The following is an 18,554-nucleotide window of genomic DNA, read 5'->3' on the forward strand; positions in this document are numbered from 1 at the left end:
TCTGGCGTCCTGCCAGCCTACTAGTCTGTCTGGCGTCCTGCCAGCCTACTAGTCTGTCTGGCGTCCTGCCAGCCTACTAGTCTGTCTGGCGTCCTGCCAGCCTAATAGTCTGTCTGACGTCCTGCCTGCCTACTAGTCTGTCTGGCGTCCTGCCAGCCTACTAGTCTGTATGGCGTCTTGCCAGCCTAATAGTCTGTCTGGCGTCCTGCCAGCCTACTAGTCGGTCTGGCGTCCTGCCAGCCTACTAGTCTGTCTGGCGTCCTGCCAGCCTACTAGTCTGTCTGGCGTCCTGCCAGCCTACTAGTCTGTCTGGCGTCCTGCCAGCCTACTAGTCTGTCTGGCGTCCTGACAGCCTAATAGTCTGTCTGGCGTCCTGCCAGCCTACTAGTCTGTCTGGAGTCCTGCCAGCCTACAAGTCTTTCTGGCGTCCTGCCAGCCTACTAGTCTGTCTGGCGTCCTGCCAGCCTTTTTAGCCTGTCTTGCGTCCTGCCAGCCAATTAGCCTGTCTGGCGTCCTACCAGCCTACTAGTCTGTCTGGCGTCCTGCCAGCCTATTAGCCTGTCTGGCGTCCTGCCAGCCTACAAGCCTGTTTGCCGTCATGCCAGCCTACTAGCCTGTCTATCGTCCTGCCAGCCTACTAGCCTGTCTGGCGTCCTGCCAGCCTACTAGTCTGTCTATCGTCCTGCCAGCCTACTAATCTGTCTGGCGTCCTGATAGCCTACTAGTCTGTCTGGCGTCGTGCCAGCCTACTAGTCTGTCTGGCGTCATGCAGGCCTACAAATATGTCTGGCGTCATGCAGGCCTACAAGTCTGGCGTCCTGCCAGCCTACTAGCCTCTCTGGCGTCCTGCCAGCCTACTAGTCTGTCTGGCGTCCTGCCAGCCGACTAGTCTGTCTGCTGTCCTGCCAGCCTACTAGTTTGTCTGGCGTCCTGCCAGCCTACTAGCCTGTCTGGCGTCCTGCCAGCCTACTAGCTTGTCTGGCGTCCTGCCAGCCTAATAGTCCATCTGGCGTCCTGCCAGCCTACTATTCTGTCTGGCTTCCTGCCAGCCTACTAGTCTGTCCGGCGTCCTGCCAGCCTACTAGTCGGTCTGGCGTCCTGCCAGCCTACTAGTCTGTCTGGCGTCCTGCCAGCCTACTAGTCTGTCTGCCGTTCTGCCAGACTACTAGCCTGTCTAGCGTTCTACCAGCCTACTAGTCGGTCTTGCGTCCTGCCAGCCTACTATTCGGTCTGGCGTCCTGCCAGCCTAATAGTCTATCTGGCGTCCTGTCAGCCTACTAGCCTGTCTGGCGTCCTGCCAGCCTACTAGTCTGTCTAGCGTCCTGCCAGCCTACTAGTCTGTCTGGCGTCATGCCAGCCTACTAGACTGTCTTAAGTCATGCCAGCCTACAAGTCTTTCTGGCGTCCTGCCAGCCTACTAGTCTGTCTGGCGTCCTGCCAGCCTACTAGTCTGTCTGGCGTCCTGCCAGCCTAATAGTCTGTCTGGCGTCCTGCCAGCCTACTAGTCTGTCTGGAGTCCTGCCAGCTTACAAGTCTTTCTGGCGTCCTGCCAGCCTACTAGTCTGTCTGGCGTCCTGCCAGCCTACTAGTCTGTCTGGCGTCCTGCCAGCCTAATAGTCTGTCTGGCGTCCTGCCTGCCTACTAGTCTGTCTAGCGTCCTGCCAGCCTACTAGTCGGTCTTGCGTCCTGCCAGCCTACTATTCAGTCTGGCGTCCTGCCAGCCTAATAGTCTATCTGGCGTCCTGTCATCCTACTAGCCTGTCTGGCGTTCTGCCAGCCTACTAGTCTGTCTGGCGTCCTGCCAGCCTACTAGTCTGTCTGGCGTCCTGCCAGCCTACTAGTCTCTCTGGCGTCCTGCCAGCCTACTAGTCTGTCTGGCGTCCTGCCAGCATACTAGCCTGTCTGGCGTCCTGCCAGCCAACTAGTCTGTCTGGCGTCCTGCCAGCATACTAGCCTGTCTGGTGTCCTGTCAGCCTTTTAGCCTGCCTTGCGTCCTGCCAGCCTATTAGCCTGTCTGGCGTCCTACCAGCCTACTAGTCTGTCTGGCGTCCTGTCAGCCTACAAGCCTGTTTGCCGTCATGGTAGCCTACTAGCTTGTCTATCGTCCTACCAGCCTACTAGCCTGTCTGGCGTCCTGCCAGCATACTAGCCTGTCTGGCGTCCTGCCAGCATACTATCCTGTCTGGCGTCCTGCCAGCCTTTTAGCCTGTCTTGCGTCCTGCCAGCCTATTAGCCTGTCTGGCGTCCTACCAGCCTACTAGTCTGTCTGGCGTCCTGCCAGCCTATTAGCCTGTCTGGCGTCCTGCCAGCCTACAAGCCTGTTTGCCGTCATGTAGCCTACTAGCCTGTCTATCGTTCTGCCAGCCTACTAACCTGTCTGGCGTCCTGATAGCCTACTAGTCTGTCTGGCGTCTTGCCAGCCTACTAGTCTGTCTGGCGTCATGCAGGCCTAAAAATCTGTCTGGCGTCCTGCCAGCCTACTAGCCTCTCTGGCGTCCTGCCAGCCTACTAGTCTGTCTGGCGTCCTGCCAGCCGACTAGTCTGTCTGCCGTCCTGCCAGCCTACTAGTTTGTCTGGCGTCCTGCCAGCCACTAGCCTGTCTGGCGTCCTGCCAGCCTACTAGCCGGTCTGGCGTACTGCCAGCCTAATAGTCTATCTGGCGTCCTGCCAGCCTACTAATCTGTCTGGCGTCCTGCCAGCCTACTAGTCTGTCTATCGTCCTGCCAGCCTACTAATCTGTCTGGCGTCCTGATAGCCTATTAGTCTGTCTGGCGTCTTGCAAGCCTACTAGTCTGTCTGGCGTCATGCAGGCCTACAAATCTGTCTGGCGTCATGCAGGCCTACACGTCTGGCGTCCAGCCAGCCTACTAGCCTCTCTGGCGTCCTGATAGCCTATTAGTCTGTCTGGCGTCTTGCCAGCCTACTAGTCTGTCTGGCGTCATGCAGGCCTACAAATCTGTCTGGCGTCATGCAGGCCTACACGTCTGTCGTCCTGCCAGCCTACTAGCCTCTCTGGCGTCCTGCCAGCTTACTAGTTTGTCTGGCGTCCTGCCAGCCTACTAGTCGGTCTGGCGTCCTGCCAGCCTACTAGTCTGTCTGGCGTCCTGCCAGCCTACTAGTCTGTCTGCCGTCCTGCCAGCCTACTAGCCTGTCTAGCGTCCTGCCAGCCTACTAGTTTGTCTGGCGTCCTGCCAGCTTACTAGTTTGTCTGGCGTCCTGCCAGCCTACTAGTCGGTCTTGCGTCCTGCCAGCCTACTATTCGGTCTGGCGTCCTGCCAGCCTAATAGTCTATCTGGCGTCCTGTCAGCCTACTAGCCTGTCTGGCGTCCTGCCAACCGACTAGTCTGTCTGGCTTCCTGCCAGCCTATTAGCCTGTCTGGCGTCCTGCCAGCCTACACGCCTGTTTGCCGTCATGCCAGCCTACTAGGCTGTCTATCGTCCTGCCAGCCTACTAGCCTGTCTGGCGACCTGCCAGCCAATAAGCCTGTCAATCGTCCTGCCAGCCTACTAGCCTGTCTGGAGTCCTGCCAGCCTACTAAACTGTCTGTCGTCTTGCCAGCCTACTAGTCTGTCTGGCGTCATGCAGGCCTACAAGTCTGTCTGGCGTCATGCAAGCCTACAAGTCTGGCGTCCTGCCAGCCTACTAGCCTGTCTGGCGTCCTGCCAGCCTAGTAGTCTGTCTGGCGTCCTGCCAGCCTACTAGTCTGTCTGGCGTCCTGCCATCCGTCTAGTCTGTCTGCCGTCCAGCCAGCCTACTAGCCTGTCTGGCGTCCAGCCAGCCTACTAGTCGGTCTGGCGACCTGCCAGAATACTAGCCTGTCTGGCGTCCTGCCAGCCTACTAGTCTGTCTGCCGTCCTGCCAACGTACTAGTCTGTCTGGCGTCCTGCCAGCCTACTGGTCCGTCTGGCTTCCTGCCAGCCTACTAGTCTGTCTGGCGTTCTGCCAGCCTACTAGTCTGTCTGCCGTCTTGCCAGTCAACTAGTCTGGCGTCCTAACAGCCTACAAGTCTGTCTGGCGTCCTGCCAGCCTACTAGTCTGTCTGGCTTCCTGGCAGCCGACTAGTCTGTCTGCCGTCCTGCCAGCCTACTAGTTTGTCTGGCGTCCTGCCAGCCTACTAGCCTGTCTGGCGTCCTGCCAGCCTACAAGTCTTTCTGGCGTCCTGCCAGCCTACTAGTCTGTCTGGCGTCCTGCCAGCCTACTAGTCTGTCTGGCGTCCTGCCAGCCTAATAGTCTGTCTGGCGTCCTGCCTGCCTACTAGTCTGTCTAGCGTCCTGCCAGCCTACTAGTCGGTCTTGCGTCCTGCCAGCCTACTATTCAGTCTGGCGTCCTGCCAGCCTAATAGTCTATCTGGCGTCCTGTCATCCTACTAGCCTGTCTGGCGTCCTGCCAGCCTACTAGTTTGTCTGGCGTCCTGCCAGCCTATTAGCCGGTCTGGAGTCTTGCCAGCCTACTAGCCTGTCTGGCGTCCTTCCAGCCTACTAGTCTGTCTGGCGTCTTGCCAGCCTACTAGTCTGTCTGGCGTCCTGCCAGCCTATTAGCCTGTCTGGCGTCCTGCCAGCCTACTAGCCTGTCTGGCGTCCTGATAGCCTACTAGTCTGTCTGGCGTCTTGCCAGCCTACTAGTCTGTCTGGCGTCATGCAGGCCTACAAATCTGTCTGGCGTCATGCAGGCCTACAAGTCTGGCGTCCTGCCAGCCTACTATTCAGTCTGGCGTCCTGCCAGCCTAATAGTCTATCTGGCGTCCTGTCATCCTACTAGCCTGTCTGGCGTCCTGCCAGCCTACTAGTCTGTCTGGCGTCCTGCCAGCCTATTAGCCTGTCTGGCGTCTTGCCAGCCTACTAGCCTGTCTGGCGTCCTTCCAGCCTACTAGTCTGTCTGGCGTCTTGCCAGCCAACTAGTCTGTCTGGCGTCCTGCCAGCCTATTAGCCTGTCTGGCGTCCTGCCAGCCTACTAGCCTGTCTGGCGTCCTGATAGCCTACTAGTCTGTCTGGCGTCTTGCCAGCCTACTAGTCTGTCTGGCGTCATGCAGGCCTACAAATCTGTCTGGCGTCATGCAGGCCTACAAGTCTGGCGTCCTGCCAGCCTACTAGCCTCTCTGGCGTCCTGCCAGCCTACTAGTTTGTCTGGCGTCCTGCCAGCCTACTAGCCTGTCTGGCGTCCTGCCAGCCTACTAGTCGGTCTGGCGTCCAGCCAGCCTAATAGTCCATCTGGCGTCCTGTCAGCCTACTATTCTGTCTGGCTTCCTGCCAGCCTACTAGTCTGTCCGGCGTCCTGCCAGCCTACTAGTCGGTCTGGCGTCCTGCCAGCCTACTAGTCTGTCTGGCGTCCTGCCAGCCTACTAGTCTGTATGCCGTCCTGCCAGACTACTAGCCTGTCTAGCGTCCTACCAGCCTACTAGTCGGTCTTGCGTCCTGCCAGCCTACTATTCGGTCTGGCGTCCTGCCAGCCTAATAGTCTATCTGGCGTCCTGCCAGCCTACTAGTCGGTCTGGCGTCCTGCCAGCCTATTAGCCTGTCTGGCGTCCTTCCAGCCTACTAGTCTGTCTGGCGTCCTGCCAGCCTACTAGTCTGTCTGGCGTCCTGCCAGCCTATTAGCCTGTCTGGCGTCCTGCCAGCCTACAAGCCTGTTGGCCGTCATGCCAGCCTACTAGCCTGTCTATCGTCCGGCCAGCCTACTAGCCTGTCTGGCGTCCAGCCAGCCTACTAGTCTGTCTATCGTCCTGCCAGCCTACTAATCTGTCTGGCGTCCTGATAGCCTACTAGTCTGTCTGGCGTCTTGCCAGCCTACTAGTCTGTCTGGCGTCATGCAGGCCTACAAATCTGTCTGGCGTCATGCAGGCCTACAAGTCTGGCGTCCTGCCAGCCTACTAGCCTCTCTGGCGTCCTGCCAGCCTACTAGTCTGTCTGGCTTCCTGGCAGCCGACTAGTCTGTCAGCCGTCCTGCCAGCCTACTAGTTTGTCTGGCGTCCTGCCAGCCTACTAGCCTGTCTGGCGTCCTGCCAGCCTACAAGTCTTTCTGGCGTCCTGCCAGCCTACTAGTCTGTCTGGCGTCCTGCCAGCCTACTAGTCTGTCTGGCGTCCTGCCAGCCTAATAGTCTGTCTGGCGTCCTGCCTGCCTACTAGTCTGTCTAGCGTCCTGACAGCCTACTGGTCGGTCTTGCGTCCTGCCAGCCTACTATTCAGTCTGGCGTCCTGCCAGCCTAATAGTCTATCTGGCGTCCTGTCATCCTACTAGCCTGTCTGGCGTCCTGCCAGCCTACTAGTCTGTCTGGCGTCCTGCCTGCCTATTAGCCTGTCTGGCGTCTTGCCAGCCTACTAGCCTGTCTGGCGTCCTTCCAGCCTACTAGTCTGTCTGGCGTCTTGCCAGCCTACTAGTCTGTCTGGCGTCCTGCCAGCCTATTAGCCTGTCTGGCGTCCTGCCAGCCTACTAGCCTGTCTGGCGTCCTGATAGCCTACTAGTCTGTCTGGCGTCTTGCCAGCCTACTAGTCTGTCTGGCGTCATGCAGGCCTACAAATCTGTCTGGCGTCATGCAGGCCTACAAGTCTGGCGTCCTGCCAGCCTACTAGCCTCTCTGGCGTCCTGCCAGCCTACTAGTTTGTTTGGCGTCCTGCCAGCCTACTAGCCTGTCTGGCGTCCTGCCAGCCTACTAGTCGGTCTGGCGTCCAGCCAGCCTAATAGTCCATCTGGCGTCCTGCCAGCCTACTATTCTGTCTGGCTTCCTGCCAGCCTACTATTCTGTCCGGCGTCCTGCCAGCCTACTAGTCGGTCTGGCGTCCTGCCAGCCTACTAGTCTGTCTGGCGTCCTGCCAGCCTACTAGTCTGTATGCCGTCCTGCCAGACTACTAGCCTGTCTAGCGTCCTACCAGCCTACTAGTCGGTCTTGCGTCCTGCCAGCCTACTATTCGGTCTGGCGTCCTGCCAGCCTAATAGTCTGTCTGGCGTCCTGCCAGCCTACTAGTCGGTCTGGCGTCCTGCCAGCCTATTAGCCTGTCTGGCGTCCTTCCAGCCTACTAGTCTGTCTGGCGTCCTGCCAGCCTACTAGTCTGTCTGGCGTCCTGCCAGCCTATTAGCCTGTCTGGCGTCCTGCCAGCCTACAAGCCTGTTTGCCGTCATGCCAGCCTACTAGCCTGTCTATCGTCCGGCCAGCCTACTAGCCTGTCTGGCGTCCAGCCAGCCTACTAGTCTGTCTATCGTCCTGCCAGCCTACTAATCTGTCTGGCGTCCTGATAGCCTACTAGTCTGTCTGGCGTCTTGCCAGCCTACTAGTCTGTCTGGCGTCATGCAGGCCTACAAATCTGTCTGGCGTCATGCAGGCCTACAAGTCTGGCGTCCTGCCAGCCTACTAGCCTCTCTGGCGTCCTGCCAGCCTACTAGTCTGTCTGGCTTCCTGTCAGCCGACTAGTCTGTCTGCCGTCCTGCCAGCCTACTAGTTTGTCTGGCGTCCTGCCAGCCTACTAGCCTGTCTGGCGTCCTGCCAGCCTACTAGCCGGTCTGGCGTCCTGCCAGCCTAATAGTCCATCTGGCGTCCTGCCAGCCTACTATTCTGTCTGGCTTCCTGCCAGCCTACTAGTCTGTCCGGCGTCCTGCCAGCCTACTAGTCGGTCTGGCGTCCTGCCAGCCTACTAGTCTGTCTGGCGTCCTGCCAGCCTACTACCCAGCAAACACAAATCATCTACACAACGTTCGCCTATCTCTTCCCATAGGTGTGGGAATGATTTGCATTAAGAATGGTGCAGGAGAGCCTTTGAGAAACTTTTACTCAAAAAATCCAAACATAAAGGTTTAATTATAAATAGTTTTTCTACAATTATTTTCTTCCAAATGTAAAACAAATAGTTTTTACATGTTTAAATAAAAATTTTTGGTGTTTTCTGGGGGGAGCCCCGTCGGCTCCCCGGAGCTATCCCAGGCTGATATGCTAATGTCAGACTTTGGCATCAGTCATGTGTATGGAGTTCTTAGGCCTACCGGGGACCACGGCAAGAACCGGGCCCCCTCAGAGAGGCAAGGGGAGCAAAGGCCTATAGAAGCCCCCGTGTAGTTGGAAGCATTCTATGTCTGCCATCGACCGGAACAGGCACCCAGAAAGGTAAGCACCCCAAAACAAACCCCTATTCTGGTTAAAATTGCTACCTAATACCGAACTAGTGGATAGAACTCCCCAACCGAAAACAAGCAAATTAGTGTGACGTCACACACTGCCGCGCCGCTGTCTGTGCAGCTCCCCCCTCCCCGGGAGGGGGAAGGGGGAGCCCCAGACCCCCCGCGCCGGCTACCCACACCTCAGTTCTTGAGGCTGATGCTATAGGCGATGGTCGTGTGCTCTGGCTCCGGTGTCGCTACTGCACTGTGCTTTGAGTGTGGTGTTAGTTTTGTGGGTGCGAGAGCCAGGAGTTATCTTCAGTACTCGGGCTGCATGCGCCTAGGGCTGCCTTCCCTAGGTGCCCTGTAAGTACTGCCCTTGGGGCTTGGGGCCACCTTCCACAGGCTCCTCGGGGTCTGCCTCTGCTGGTCCGTTTTACCTTTCGGTTTTTCGGCCGCCTGTTGGGCTCTTGGGTGTTCTGTTCTCCCTTGTTACCGGCAGGTAAGAGGCAGTTTGCACTGGTAGGGGCGCAGGGTGCTGCTCAGCTTGTAATTCCCGACATCGCGGCCGGCTCTGTTCCTTGGGGTTCGCTGTCCTCTTGCGGGGTTTTGTTTTTCTTTTTGTTTTTGCCTGGTGGGGGGTTCTGTCATTTTATTCGGTTTGTTTTTGCCCTTCCACTGTTCTCCTCGGTGGCGCCCCCTGCTAGGTCCCCGTGAGTGTACACGTCCCTGGGGTTCAGCTTTAGAAGTTTGCTTGGTAGTTTTGGGCGCCGGTTTGCAGCACCCTGCCTGGGACTACCTGAGCGCGAGTCCTCTTAAAGTAAACGCTCAGGACCCTGGGAATCCCCTAGGGGGCGCGTGGGTCCGATGGATGTGACCCCGGGGTCCCCACTCGCTGTGTGCGAGTTTGAGGGTTGCTCGGTCCCCTTGTCTCAGGGTGACCCTCATTGTTTTTGCCTCTGCCACGCTGCCTGTTGGGTCGGTGATACTTTCGACCCTGAGTCCTGTGAGTGTTGCTGCTTGCTTGTGACTCAATTTACCCAATCCTCTGATGATTCTATTCGGGTACAGGCGGCACGTGCGTTGCAGTCTAGGTTTCGTCTGTTGCAACGCGCTCGGTTGGTTGCTTCCCCGGATGCCCCGGGGCTGCCCCGCTTTGCTTTTCGAGACCCGGACTTGGGGGTGGGGGTCGCTTCGATCCTGGTTCAGTCCGCACCTCCTCGTCCTTCCCCTTCTGTTCGTTCTGGTCCCCCGCCCCTGCTTCCGGCCCCGAAGCGTCTGAGGGTTTCGGGGTCGGAGCAGGGGTTACTTGATCTCGAGACTCGGGCAGCTTCGGGGGTTGCCCCTTCCGGGGGGGCGGCAGAGGCATTCGAGTCTTGTCTCCCGGCCGAAGCTTCAGGGTCTGACCAGTGGGCCCCCCTTCCTCCAGCTTTTCCGGCTGCTCCGTCCTTGTCTTGTGGGGTCGGGGCTTGGGGAGAGGACTCGGCCTCGGGTCCTGTGGTGACGGACCTCGAGGCTGGGGAGGGGCTGACTTGGGGGCCTTGGGCCCCGCTGGACCCCGCCTGGGTTTTTCTTCCCACTGAGCGGGGCTTATTGTTACAAGGAGTGGGGTTTTCTTTCCCCCCCTCTGCGTACGTGTTGGATTTGGTGTCGGCCCCTCCCCGGGTACGGTTCCGTGTTCCCCCGGGTACGTCGGTTCCGTCCTTCCGGAGGTTTTCGGCTTATCGCATCCAACCTGGTGTGGTGCGAGCGGCCTTTGCAGCTTACCTCCTGCGTGACCCGGATTATGCCTCGGAAATGGATCCGTCCACTTTCAGGTTTGGGACTTCGTTCCCTTTCTGGCTCCGTTACGAGGTTCCGGAGTCATCCTGGCTAGCAGACTGCCCCTTGTTTGGTCTGGATTCCTGGCATTCCTTCTGTCGTTCCCGCACGCTGGAGTGGCGGGAAGCTTCCACGGTGCTTCAGGTTTTCCTGGGGGGTGAACTTGAGTACCTGAATGAGTGCTTGTTTGCCCCTGCCCTTCCCCGCGATGTGGGCGTTATTCAGCTCCATGTGCAGGTTCCCTCCCTTTCGGCGGCGCTCGTGGCGGAGGACTTGCGCGCTCGGGGCCTTTTGTGTTCGGCCTTGCGGTTCTTTTCCCTCCTGGAGCTGTCTTCGGATTGGCTTGTGGAGGATGTGGGGACGCTTGGGTCCGTCCCGGGGTCCGGCACCTTGTCCTCGGCTGCGCGTTCGTCGGCTGCCTTGTTAAAGCTGTTCACGCCGATTTTGCGGGATGCGGTTTCCCTGTTCTATGCTTCCCGTCTCGCGTGTCGGCAGGCGGTGCTGGGTTCCTCCGTGGAATCTGCTTGGGCTCTGGCTCTTAGGCGTTCTTCACCTTTTTGTCCTCTCCTGTTTGGGGAGTCGGCCGTGGCGCAGTTTATTCAGGCTGCGTCGGCGGCTTGTCGTCCGATGTCGGACTTGTTGGTTTTCCGGGGGTCCCGGGGTGGGTCTTCCCGGAAAGGTCGTGCCAGGGCTCGGGGTTCCTCTCATCGTGGTAGGCCTCTGGTGTCAGGTTTGGGGTTGGCTCCTCCTGCGGACCCTCCCTCGTCTGGTCGGCGCGGTGTTCGCGCTGTGCGGGGTTCTGGGTCTCGTAAGGGTCGCCGGCCCTTTCGCGGTTTGCCCCTTTGACGGGGCGATGGGGGGGCGGCTTGCGCTGTTCGCCCGCGCCTGGTCCCACGATTCGTGGGCCTTTCGGGTCGTGTCTCGCGGCCTGCGGTGGCGTTGGGTGGCCCCTCCCCCCTTTGGTGGGTCGGGGCTGGCGGGGCAGGCTTCTTCCCCTGCGCTCTGTCGAGTCGTCTTGGAGTGGGTACGCTTGGGCGTCGTCGAAACGACGTCGTCCCTCAGATGGGTTTCCCGTCTGTTTCCAGTTCCGAAACGGGACTGCGCGGACCTGCGGTTCATTCTGGACTTGTCCCGTCTGAACCCCAGGGTTCATTGCCCCTCCTTTCGGATGACTACGCTGTCTCAGGTTCGGCTCCTCTTGGAGCCGGGTGCTTGGATGGTGTCCCTGGACCTCCGGGACGCTTATTGGCATGTCCCGATTCATCCGCGGTTCAGGGACTGGCTCGGTTTTGTAGTGGGGCGTTTGAGTTACCGCTTTCGTTGTCTCCCGTTCGGGTTGAACCTGGCACCTCGCGTGTTCACACGCCTTACACGGGTTGTGGTGGCTCGTTTGCGTCTCCTAGGTGTTCGGGTGTTGGCCTACCTCGACGACTGGCTGGTTTGGGCTCCCAGCCAGTCCGCTTGCTTGCTAGCCAGGGATTTGGTTCTTTCCCAGCTCGCCGGGTTCGGGTTCTTGATGAATTGGAGGAAGTCCCATCTGGTTCCCTCTCAGGTTCGGACTTGGCTGGGTCTCGTGTGGGACTCTCGGACCGCCTCCTTGTCTCTCCCTCCGGAGTCTCTCCTGCGGCTGCGGTCCCGCCTTCGTCTGTTTCTGGAGGGCCCTCGGGTCACCCGGCGGTTGCTCGAGGGGCTGTGCGGGAGCCTGAACTTCGCGATGGTGGTCTACCCGCCGGGTCGGGTTTGGCTTCGACGGCTGTTCTGGTTCCTTCGGGGTTCCCCCTTCCGCCTCTCTCGCGATCGCAGAGTTCGACCCCCGGGGGACTTGCGTCGGTTGCTGCGTCACCGGCTTCCTCTTCCTGTTTTTCGGGGTTCAGTGCCTTGGCGCCTACCCGAGCCCTCGCTCGATGTGTACACGGATGCGTCGTCTCTCGGCTGGGGTTTTGTGACCAGTGCTCACCAGGCCGGCCAGGGGCGTTGGGATCCGTCCTTCCGTCGAGCTCACAGTACGGTGCGGGAGTTCGCGGCAGTGTGGTTTGCTCTGGGGAGGATTCGGGTGGCCCGCGGATCGACGATTCGGCTCCATTCGGACTGCTCTCCGGTGGTTCATTGCCTGAACCGCGGGGGTTCGATGCGGTCCTTGTCTCTTTGGGGTTGGTCGCTTCGGGTGACTCGTCTGCTGAGTTCTCGGGGTTTGGCTCTCCTGGCGGTTCACGTACGGGGCGTGTCCAACGTCTTGGCCGACGCCCTGTCTCGCTTCGTTCCCCTCTCCACGGAGTGGACGGTCGACGACGAGTCCTTCCGTTGGCTTTGCCAGACGTTCGGGCGCCCCGAGGTGGACCTCTTCGCGTCGGCGTGGTCGCGGCGTCTTCCCGTTTATGCGGCGCCCTTCCCCGATTGCGAGGCTGTCGGGGTCGATGCCTTTCGGCTCGACTGGTCGAGGTGGGGGTTCCTGTACCTCTTTCCCCCAGTTCGGCTGTTGCTCCAGGTCCTGACTCGCTTAGAGACTTACCAGGGGAGAGTTGTCCTTCTGGCCCCTTGGTGGCCGGCCCAGCCTTGGTTTCAGGCGCTGGTTGCTCGGTGTCCGAACCCGAGGGTTTTCCCGCGGCTCCGCCTCTTTCAGCAGATCGGGCCGGTACGTCACGTAGCTGGTTCGATCTTCTCCTCGAGTCTTCGCGTATGGTTTTTTTGACTCGAGTCTATCATCATCTCTATGGTGATCAGGTGGCCTCCTTGTTGGTGTCCCACCTGAGGGCTTCTTCTCGGCGGCAGTATGAAGTTTCCTGGCGGTCCTTCCGTTTCTTTTTGCGTCTTCGTTGTGTTAGCTCCTTGTCTGTTCGGGTGGTCTTGTCCTTCCTCTCGTGGTTGTTTCAGGACCGTCATCTTATGCCTAACACTGTCGCTTTGTATCGTGCGGCGCTGGCGGAGCCGCTTCAGCTTGCTTTCGGTATCGATGTTACGTCTGCGCCGTTTCGCAAGCTGTCTCGTGCATTGTTTCACCTCCGGCCTGCTCATGCGTCGCCTGAGTCGTCCTGGTCTTTGGACAGAGTGCTCGCTTTCCTTTCATCTCCTCGTTTCGTTGTGGCCCCTTCGGTCCAGGATTGTTTTTCCAAGGCACTTTTCTTGTTGGCTTTGGCCTCTGGGGGTCGGGTAGGGGAGCTTCATGCTCTCCTCCGGCGCAGGGGTTTCTGCTCTTTTGGTCGTGGTGATAGTTTTGTTCGTTTGCAGCCGTCTCCTTCTTTTCTGGCGAAGAATGAGACTGCTGCGTTCCGGAGGGGTCCATGGGTGGTTGATGCTTGGTTGGTCAGGCCGGGGGTGCATCATGTTTTGTGTCCGGTTGTGGCGCTTCGCCGTTATTTGCGCGCCACAGCTTCTGTGTCCGGGGACGCGCTGTGGGTTGATCCGGTTTCCCTTCTTCCCTGTTCGTGGGTTCGGGTCTCTCAGGTCGTCCGCAGGGTTATTAGGTCTAGCCAGCCTGCGGTCTATCCCCGTGCCCATGACGTTCGTAAGTTCGCGGCTCTTGCTGCCGTCTTTGGGAATATGTCTTGGTCTGATATTCGGGCGCGGGGATTTTGGCGGTCGAACAGGGTCCTGGCTGCTCGTTACCTTGTGAATGTCCCTGGCCCTCGTCAGGCCTGTGTTGCTTTGGGTCGGCGGTTGCAGCCAGTTGTCTCGGCTTCGAGTTGAGGGGTGAGCGACGACCGCCTCCCGGGTAAGTCCCTCTTTTTCTGTCTGTGGGTAGTTAGCTCCGGGGAGCCGATGGGGCTCCCCCCAGAAAACCAGCGTTGAATGTAATGAAACGCCATTTTCTGGGTGAGTCCCGGAGGCTCCCCGGCATCCCTCCCTCCCTCCGGTCGGCGGTTTTTCGCGTTTTTGACATCCAGCCTCAAGAACTGAGGTGTGGGTAGCCGGCGCGGGGGGTCTGGGGCTCCCCCTTCCCCCTCCCGGGGAGGGGGGAGCTGCGCAGACAGCGGCGCGGCAGTGTGTGACGTCACACTAATTTGCTTGTTTTCGGTTGGGGAGTTCTATCCACTAGTTCGGTATTAGGTAGCAATTTTAACCAGAATAGGGGTTTGTTTTGGGGCACTTACCTTTCTGGGTGCCTGTTCCAGTCGATGGCAGACATAGAATGCTTCCAACTACACGGGGGCTTCTATAGGCCATTGCTCCCCTTGCCTCTCTGAGGGGGCCCGGTTCTGGCCGTGGTCCCCGGTAGGCCTAAGAACTCCATACACATGACTGATGCCAAAGTCTGACATTAGCATATCAGCCTGGGATAGCTCCGGGGAGCCTCCGGGACTCACCCAGAAAATGGCGTTTCATTACATTCAACGCTGGTTTTTTTGTAAAATTCATTAATAAATTGTGAATGATATATATTGGCTGAGTGAAACCTTTAAAATCCATTTAGTTATAATATGAACAGAAAAAAGTAGTTTTCCAAATTTTCTAAAAATCGCTCTTTTTAACACAATTTGACTCCTTATGCATTCCACTAAACACTAATATCATGTTTAAATATATAATTTATGTATTATTCCCTAAGATAATTTATATAAATTATAAAAGTTGCTGGAAAGTGGTGAGAAAGAATCTGAAAACGTTTTGTTGTCTTATATTGGCGTGTTCTTATTAACTAGAGTGAGTAAGAGTGAGCGAGAGTGGGTAAAAGTGAGTAAGAGTGACTGAAGGTGAGTGAGAGTGCCAGAGAGTGTGTAAGTGTGAGTAAGAGTGAGTATAAGTAAGAGTGACTGAGAGTGAGTAACAGTGACAGAGTGAGTAAGGGTGACAGAATGAGTAAGAGTGAGAGTAAAGTGATTGAGAGTAAGAGTGAGAGTAAAGTGATTGAGAGTAAGGGTGAGTATGAGAGTAAGAGTGATTGAGAGTTAGAGTGAGAGTAAGAGTGATTGAGAGTTAGTGAGAGTAAGAGTGATTGAGAGTAAGAGTGATTGAGAGTAAGAGTGATTGGGAGTAAGAGTGATTGGGAGTAAGAGTGATTGGGAGTAAGAGTGATTGGGAGTAGGAGTTAGAGTGAGAGTAGGAGTAAGAATGAGAATAAGAGTGATTGAGAGTAAGAGTGAGTAAGAGTAAGAATGAGAGTAAGAGTGATTGAGAGTAAGAGTGATTGAGAGTAGGAGTGATTGAGAGTAAGAGTGATTGAGAGTAAGAGTGATTGGGAGTAAGAGTGATTGGGAGTAAGAGTGATTGGGAGTAAGAGTGATTGGGAGTAGGAGTTAGAGTGAGAGTAGGAGTAAGAATGAGAATAAGAGTGATTGAGAGTAAGAGTGAGTAAGAGTAAGAATGAGAGTAAGAGTGATTGAGAGTAAGAGTGATTGAGAGTAGGAGTGATTGAGAGTAAGAGTGATTGAGAGTAAGAGTGATTGGGAGTAAGAGTGATTGGGAGTAAGAGTGAGAGTAAGAGTAAGAATGAGAATAAGAGTGATTGAGAGTAAGAGTGATTGGGAGTAAGAGTAAGAGTAAGAATGAGAGTAGGAGTGATTGAGAGTAGGAGTGATTGGGAGTAGGAGTGATTGGGAGTAAGAGTGATTGAGAGTAAGAGTAATTGAGAGTAAGAGTATGAGAGTAAGAGTGAGAGAGTGAGTATGAATGGGTAAGGGTGACTGAGAGTGAGTAAGAGTGACAGAGTAAGAATGACAGAGTAAGAGTGATAGAGAGTAAGAGTGATAGAGAGTAAGAGTGACAGAGAGTAAGAGTGACAGAGAGTAAGAGTGACAGAGAGTAAGAGTGACAGAGAGTAAGAGTGACAGAGAGTAAGAGTGACAGAGTAAGAGTGAGTATGAGAGTGAGTAAGGATGACTGAGAGAAAGAGTGAGTAATAGTGCGTAAGAGTGATTGAGAGTTAGAGTGAGAGTAAGAGTGATTGAGAGTTAGTGAGAGTAAGAGTGATTGAGAGTAAGAGTGATTGAGAGTAAAAGTGATTGAGAGTAAGAGTGATTGAGCGTAAGAGTGATTGGGAGTAAGAGTGATTGAGAGTAAGAGTGATTGGGAGTAAGAGTGATTGGGAGTAGGAGTAAGAATGAGAATAAGAGTGATTGAGAGTAAGAGTGAGTAAGAGTAAGAATGAGAGTAGGAGTGATTGAGAGTAAGAGTGATTGAGAGTAAGAGTGATTGAGAGTAAGAGTGATTGGGAGTAAGAGTGATTGAGAGTAAGAGTGATTGGGAGTAGGAGTAAGAATGAGAATAAGAGTGATTGAGAGTAAGAGTGAGTAAGAGTGATTGAGAGTAAGAGTGATTGAGAGTAAGAGTGATTGGGAGTAAGAGTGATTGGGAGTAAGAGTAAGAGTGAGAGTAAGAGTAAGAATGAGAATAAGAGTGATTGAGAGTAAGAGTGATTGGGAGTAGGAGTAAGAGTAAGAATGAGAGTAGGAGTGATTGAGAGTAGGAGTGATTGGGAGTAGGAGTGATTGGGAGTAAGAGTGATTGAGAGTAAGAGTAATTGAGAGTAAGAGTAATTGAGAGTAAGAGTATGAGAGTAAGAGAGAGAGTGAGTATGAATGGGTAAGGGTGACTGAGAGTGTGTAAGAATGACAGTGTAAGAGTGACAGAGAGTAAGAGTGACAGAGAGTAAGAGTGACAGAGAGTTAGAGTGACAGAGAGTAAGAGTGACAGAGAGTAAGAGTGACAGAGAGTAAGAGTGACAGAGAGTAAGAGTGACAGAGAGTAAGAGTGACAGAGAGTAAGAGTGACAGAGTAAGAGTGACAGAGTAAGAGTGACAGAGAGTAAGAGTGACAGAGTAAGAGTGACAGAGAGTAAGAGTGACAGAGTAAGAGAGTGAGAGTGATTATGAGAGAGTTAAGAGTGTGAGGTGTGAGAGGGGTAGCAGGCCAGGGAGGCAGGATGTGTGGTCACAGGCGAGGCCTAGGCCTCGTGATCTCTAATGTTGGTTTTTATATATATGTTGGATTTTTTGTCCTGTCTCAAATTATAATTATTTAGCAGGAATGTAATAAGATATTGCACAGTATTAATGTGACAATAATATATGCATTATTTCCTTGATAATCAAACTTGTTGTTCAAAGATAATATACAATCTTTGAAGGAAACATTTTGAGAGCGCGAGCTGGCAACACTGGGCTGGTGGGTGAGAGAGACATATGGTTAGTTGTACTCAGACCTTCAGTGGTGAAGGGTGTGTCCCAGCTGGCCGCCACCAGCCGCCACCCGCCGCCACCCACCACCCGCCGCCACCCGCCGCCCACCACCAGCCGCCACCCGCCACCACCCACCACCAGCCGCCACCCACCACCAGCCGCCACCCGCCACCAGCCGCCACCCGCCGCCACCCGCCACCCGCCGCCACCCACCACCAGCCGCCACCCGCCACCCACCACCAGCCGCCACCCACCACCAGCCGCCACCTGCCAACACCCACCACCAGCCGCCACCTGCCACCACCCACCACCAGCCGCCACCCGCCACCACCCACCACCAACCGCCACCCGCCACCACCCACCACCAGCCGCCACCCGCCACCAGCCACCGCCACCCACCACCGCCACTCACCACCCGCCGCCACCACCCACCACCCGCCGCCACCCGCCACCCACCACCAGCCGCCACCCGCCACCACCCACCACCAGCCGCCACCCACCACCACCCACCACCAGCCGCCACCCGCCACCACCCACCACCAGCCGCCACCAGCCGCCACCCGCCACCACCCACCACCAGCCGCCACCCGCCACCACCCGCCACCACCCGCCACCCGCCACCTGCCGCCACCCGCCACCGCCACCCACCACCGCCACCCACCACCGCCACCCACCACCGCCACTCACCACCGCCACTCACCACCCGCCGCCACCACCCACCACCAGCCGCCACCAGCCACCACCACCACCCACCACCACCAGCCGCCGCCGCCACCACCACCCACCACCACCGCCGCCACCACCCATCACCGCCGCCGCCACCACCACCCATCACCGCCTCCGCCACCACCACCCACCACCACCGCCGCCGCCACCACCCATCACCGCCGCCGCCGCCACCACCCACCACCAGCCGCCACCCGCCACCACCCACCACCAGCCGCCACCCACCACCACCCACCACCAGCCGCCACCCGCCACCACCCACCACCAGCCGCCACCCGCCACCACCCGCCACCTGCCACCAGCCACCGCCACCCACCACCGCCACTCACCACCCGCCGCCACCCGCCACCACCCACCACCAGCCGCCACCCGCCACCACCCGCCACCACCCGCCACCCGCCACCAGCCACCGCCACCCACCACCGCCACTCACCACCCGCCGCCACCACCCACCACCAGCCGCCACCCGCCACCACTCACCACCAGCCGCCACCCGCCACCAGCCACCGCCACCCACCACCGCCACTCACCACCCGCCGCCACCACCCACCACCCGCTGCCACCCGCCACCCACCACCAGCCGCCACCCGCCACCAGCCACCACCAGCCGCCACCCGCCACCACCCACCACCAGCCGCCACCCGCCACCACCCGCCACCAGCCGCCACCCGCCACCAGCCACCGCCACCCACCACCCGCCACCGCCACCCACCACCGCCACTCACCACCCGCCGCCACCACCCACCACCAGCCGCCACCCGCCACCAGCCACCCACCACCGCCACCCGCCGCCGCCACCACCCACCACCACC

This window comes from Procambarus clarkii, chromosome 68, assembly GCF_040958095.1.
Source record: "Procambarus clarkii isolate CNS0578487 chromosome 68, FALCON_Pclarkii_2.0, whole genome shotgun sequence".
Lineage (NCBI taxonomy): Eukaryota > Metazoa > Arthropoda > Malacostraca > Decapoda > Cambaridae > Procambarus > Procambarus clarkii.